The sequence below is a fragment of the Malurus melanocephalus genome, unplaced genomic scaffold (genome assembly GCF_030028575.1).
Source record: "Malurus melanocephalus ecotype Western Australia unplaced genomic scaffold, MMel_1.1 scaffold_0, whole genome shotgun sequence".
Taxonomy (NCBI): domain Eukaryota; kingdom Metazoa; phylum Chordata; class Aves; order Passeriformes; family Maluridae; genus Malurus; species Malurus melanocephalus.
In genome coordinates, this window is record NW_026623232.1 from 10,133,462 (window position 1) to 10,139,461 (window position 6,000).

Below are 6,000 nucleotides of genomic sequence, written 5' to 3' on the forward strand. Positions count from 1 at the left end.
TGGGACCATTTTGAAAGGCCTCTGATTTACTTCCTGTTAGTCATAAATGATCTGGACATCGATTATCYGATCAAAACCATCATCTTGTCCACTCGACTGTCAGCACTTTCTAAATGGAGAACAACACAATCAGAGAGTAATTTGTAAATACCAGAGTGAAAGCTGTTCACGTAAACAGATCAATGGACAAATGCATAAAGAGAATGGGGCCTCCTGACAGATTACTCATAAAAACAAGTTATTAGAATTCATTAAAGAAGCATTACCAGTTTACCAGCTTTAACTATCACACTGCAGCAGATGACGGATTTCAGAAGACATGGCTCAGTAGTCTGAGCCCAAGGTATTTGGAATATTTGAATGCCCGTGAACTACTGGTCTGAATCCAGGCATAAGGCATAACATTTTGTCCCTTTATGGATGATAGGCCACATATTGAGTGTTTACTGAATGCAGATAAGACTTAGAAAGCAGTCTCCCCTACTGAGATAATAACAATCACTTATTAGCTTTTCATTAAAGGAAAAGAATTAGTTAACAATGTCCTTGGCCAGCATTCTCAAGTCCAGCAYGAGCATGCTGTGCGTGACTCACATCTTTCTGCTCATTTCAAAGGTTTGGAGAGTGTTTTTTTATTTCACACATACCACACGTTTCTGTTTCTCTGCAGTCCCTTGCCTTGTCACACTGATCTGAAAGCTTAGTGCAGACCATGAAAGCTACAGGTTCTGACTTTCCATTACTACCATCACCAATGGAGACAGAGTTAGATTGCTAATGCCATCCAAATCAAAAGATGAGCCACAAACCAAAGTCAGCTGAATTCTAAAATACATCCCACAATCAAAACAAGGGACACACAGAAATTATGGGGCAGGGTGGAGTGGGAGGGGGAGAGGGGAGCCCCTAGGACYCTCTGCCACCATGGCTGGATTCTCCAGTCCCTACAAATAGACTTTATTTCAAAGGTTGTTGATGCTGTGTGATTTTCAGAAAGACTGCAGCCAGGTATGACAACAGAATGCTTATCACAGCCACGGGTGGGACATCCAGATTTGAGAGAAAGCTGCTGTCTGCACCATTTGATTCAAACTCAGTGGGGCAGGCAGTGCTGACCCTATCTGCAACTAGCCAAAGCTGAGTGCCAGAGAAGGCCTGGTCAAAATGGGTAAGTGGGACTGTAATTCATCACAGGGTACCAACTGTGCAGCCAGAAAGATGCCATCACCAATGCTAGAGCCATAAATCTTTACCTGAATCCTACCAAAAGGTTTTAGCATCATCCTGATGAGATTCTTCTTTTTGCCTTTGCTATGAGAGAGCACTCATGACTTGGAACTGATTCAGAGAAAAATTATTGTGTGAAATGCACAAATTCTAAGACCAGCCTGGTTCCTTCTTGCACTAAAATTTGCTTATAAATCCTTAAATAAAAAGATACAAAATAAATAAATAAAGGAGGGCTGACCAAGTCATTTGGCAACAGATGTAATAAAGAGAGAAGTGTTTTTCCAACACAGTAATGTCTCAAGAATAATACAGATTCATTGTAGTGTGGGAAACATCTAAATTCTTTTGACATATGTACAGTGCTGTACTGCGATACGTCTTCTAAGAATGTGATGACCAAATGCCACAAGGCCTTCTCAGAAATGTAGCAAAGACCTAATAAATACATAAATAATCCAACATTTCTGTGACATTTATTGACTTCCCAGGGGCTCATGGAATATGAAAGACTGGAATTTTAAGCAGTGCTCCTTTGTGTAGTTGAAAGGCAAAAGATGGAAGGACTTTGTTTACCCATAGTCTGAGCTGCAAAGAGAATATGAGAAGCTGAAAGTGGAGGACACGTAGCTACTGAGCTTGCTCTGAAGCAAAAGATAATATGGGTTTAGATATCTGATACTGAGAGCACAGAGCCCATTCGTTAAATCTCATCTGCCAGAGTAAGCTAGGATTGTTTAATATCTGTGTTCCATAAAAGAAACAAGAATTTAAGGTTGAGCAAGGTTCAAGACCCTTTGTCATGTCAGAGTACCTGAGATGTCTCCCTTGTCCAGATTAAGATATGGATACTGCTAGAATCATTCAGTGCAGAACCAGGAAAAAGAGTTTTTATTCCCTACTACTTGACCCCACCCCCTATCCCCTCCATCCATGTCAGACAGTGGTAAATGGGAAACATATTTTGCCATTATTCAGGTATTTAGTCTTTCTACAAGWTGCTTCCAAGTGTGTTTTATGAAGACATTCAGTTTGGAAGGTACTGAGGAGGATTTTATGAAGCAAAACTAGCTTTATTGGTGATAGCTGATCGAATATTGTGCTGTTTGCTTAAAATGTATTGTTGCTGTAATTGCRAAACTATAATTGCAAATAGTTTCTATGTCTGGGTGTGTACACATCAGCAACAAAGCAGAATGCAAAGACAATGGAATAGCTCAAACGCTAATTCAGCTGTCGTGCTTGCAGAGCTTGATTTATTGTTTTTAATAGGGTGTCTTCTCTATGCTGGAGCTGTCTTAAGCATCATTAAAATACTAAAATTTGTTGCCAGCTAAGAACATACATATGTTTTTACAACAGCTCATCTCAACTATCATAACTCATCTGACAACAATTTTAACCAGCATGAGATGAGGCTGAGTCCCGGGTAAAGCCTCATGTATCTCCCTCAAAAGAGCAATCATTGTGGAAAAACAGACTGTCAGTTTAATTTGGAGGACCAAAGCACAGAGAACAGGGGTCCAGATCCAGACCCACTGACTCGATTTGTGAGGTTGCTCTGGTGTGAGCTCATCTTTCCTCTATCTGAAAAATCTCTGCTCTGGAATGGCAATACATGCTTTTCAAATCAGCTTTATAAAGGCTGCCCACATCTATCATGAAATGGGCATAGGAAGTCAAGCTTAAAGTCACTTGTTTTGGTGCTTTTGGTGGAACCTAAGACAAACAGATGTGCCAGACACACCCAGKAGATTCAAAAAAGAATCACACTGGAGAAGTTTCCTCTTTTTAAGTTCTTGTGCTCCTCAGACATAAGAAAATCCAGGAAAATTACTAGACCTTTTGTCTCACTTTTGAACAGTATTTTGTGAACATAATGAATCTAGTGAGGCTTCTCAATCTGAATTCCCCTAGAATTAAAATCCTGATCTGAACAGAAGCTCAGAGAAAGAGGTCACTGAAGCTACAGATCCACTGCAAATGATAAGACCATAACCATGATGAAAAATATCACTGCCTTGATATCTATTCCCCTCCCATTCCAACCACAGGCACAGGTATCCTGTATCATGCCCAAGAGGATAAAAGGAGATGGCTTGGAAAGTTGCCCATTGGTGGGTCTTTCTTTGCTCTGGCAGAAGAAGTTTTGAAAATATCACAAAGGAACCCATTTTTATCTCATTGTTATCCCATCAGGTACCTGTTAAACATCATCATTAATTTGTGAGAAGCTCATTCTGGTTTCCTCAGTCTCCTCTCTTTTTTCCAGAGACCTGACTTTGAAAGAAGCTAGGAAGAAATCAGAAATCAGAACCATGTGTCATCATTATCATCAAGTGGAATTTTCCCACAGAAATTTATAAGATCAATTTTTTCCTATACCAAAGACAACTTTTGTCATAGGATAGAAATTCCATGTTTCCATGACAGTTTTAAAAATGTGAATAAATAAAATATGGAAAAGAACCCTTATCATTAATTTCACAAAAATTAAGTTAAATATTTAATCATACTTTTTATACAACAGACAAATTCCTCTTGGATCAAACAAGCACAGCTCTCTTCCTGAAAATGCCCCAGTATCCAGCACTCAGCTTAAACCTTTTTGGGTATGTAACAATTGATCTTTCATGTCTCGATTTTTGCATTGCAATCACATAACTACAGTCCAAGTTTTAGTATTCCAGTCCTCCAGTGTAAATTCCATTATATAATGCTGACTTTCTATAATGCAAGCTATTATTTCCAGGGGGCAAGGGAATTTTAAAAGGCAAGAGCTGTAATTCTTATATTTGTTCTCTGACTTATAATCATATTTTTCATTTATGACAGCATTTTCATCAGTAGATTTCAAGACTGTAAAATTTCAATAATGTCACTGGCACACAATTTCACAGGGAATCTCATGTACAAGAAACTCACATCAGTGGCTCTACAAACTTTTGACTTTAGGACTGGTGTAAACACTGGGTAATTCTTCAGTAGTTCACAAACATCCCAATTTCATGAGGTGTTTTTGTATTGAATTTAGAACTCTACCAGCAGGCAGACAATACCTCTGTGTTTGGCCCATTATTCCACAGAGGTATCAGCAGTACTAAAAACGACTCAGAGCTGGAGYTGATATCATTGTGTCCCCTTGGTCTTGGACAGAATGACCTCCTCAGTCAGCCAAGTGACCTTGTTGTCTCTTCAGCAAGTGAGTTGTAAGGACAGATTGCACAAACAAAGCCTAACCAGAAATGCCAGAACTGATCTGCAGAGGGGCTCATGTCCCTCAGCTCCTGCTGGAGGTCACCACTGTCTCCGCTCCCTCTGGGACTCAGCTCCAGTCCCTCACTTAAACCATCCCACAGGTAGTGGAGGGCTGCTYCCAGCCCGCTGTTCCCAGGATCCCTGCTCTCTCCCTGGGCTCAGGGGCTGCCACGAGCCCTGCTCTTGTGTGGTGTTTTTCACAYCACCGCCCTCAGAAGCCTGTGTTCTGCCAGGCATTGCACACAGCTCTCAGAGGCACCRGGTTATAGCTCTGTTCTCTCGCTAGAACTGCTCCTCCTCCGTAGCTCCACTGCTCCGTGCTCTGTGTTAGTCCAGGGCAGCCCCAGCGCCCCCAGCCAAGCAGCTGCTTTGTTATCACTGATGGGGAAACCAGAGCAGCAGCTCACACAGCAACTGGAAAKAACAGATTTACAGCTGCATCCCACCCGGGCTCCTCCCTCTCTTCTCAGGAGCTAAAGGCTCTGTCTTAAAAAAATTCACTCACTAAATAATGCAGAATTTCAGAATTACTCAAAACACTGCTAACAGGCTGCCAAGCTGCATGCCCACACTGGTTATACAAACACAGCCAGGTATGATCCTGCTGGCTGAGACAGGGCCATGTCACTCACCTGCTCCAAAGACACTTGCAAATAATCACTGTCCTCTATAACCCACATGATATCTTGGGATTGCTCTTCCAGTTTCCTGTACAACCTTTACTCATCCAAGCACGTTTTCAGTAAGCAATTTACCTTCAAAGCACTGTGGGTGAAAGGGAAAACCTGTCAAATTCAGTAACCACATTTCTTTCTCACTTTTGCACGAGAGACTAAAGTTATAGCAAGGAAAGGCAAAATGAAAACCTGAGATGTTCCTGAAGATGCCTTTCTGTCAGAGGAAACAAGGAAAAAAGCCATGACCCAGAAGCACAGAACACCTAAAGGCCTGTAAAAATAACCAGCACTCAGAGGAATTTCATAAAGAAATGGCCAAAAAAAGTACAGAGGCAGTATTAAGGTTATAAACCAATACGGAAAATTTCTGTAGTTTTTCAAAAAAGACATTACCTCTCATTAGAGAGAGAGGCATGACACTCCCACAGAAAATATTATCTTCTTCTCYCACAGAAACTCACATGAAATACCGGTCTTAAAAGCCACATAAGAGAAATAAACACCAAGTTCCTTCCCCACCACACAAATGATATACCCACCCTTTAAAGAAGCAAACATCACAGATGTCCTACATAAAACAGGACTAAAGAACGGTCCCCACTCCAGTTTCACACATCCTCTAGGTATTGTAATAATCTCTGTCAAAATAAGAACCGTTTCTCACTTTGCTTTCCAGAAGACAAGACGTAGTGATACGTTTCATGCCAGGATCTTGTATCTTTGCTTTAATTTACACAAAGCCCTCCTGCTTCCCAGTCCCTACATACATCCAGGCAGGCCCTTTCTGGGACAATGCAAAAGAAAACAAAGACCAAAAAAAAAAGAAAAGAAAAGAAAA

At 40.9% G+C, this 6,000-nt stretch overlaps 1 protein-coding gene across 1 annotated transcript in view; it reads right to left on the bottom strand.

Annotated features, from left to right (window-relative positions):
• GALC (galactosylceramidase) overlaps positions 1-6,000 on the bottom strand; it is a 65,232-nt gene that overhangs the window by 18,436 nt on the left and 40,796 nt on the right. The window lies entirely within an intron of this gene.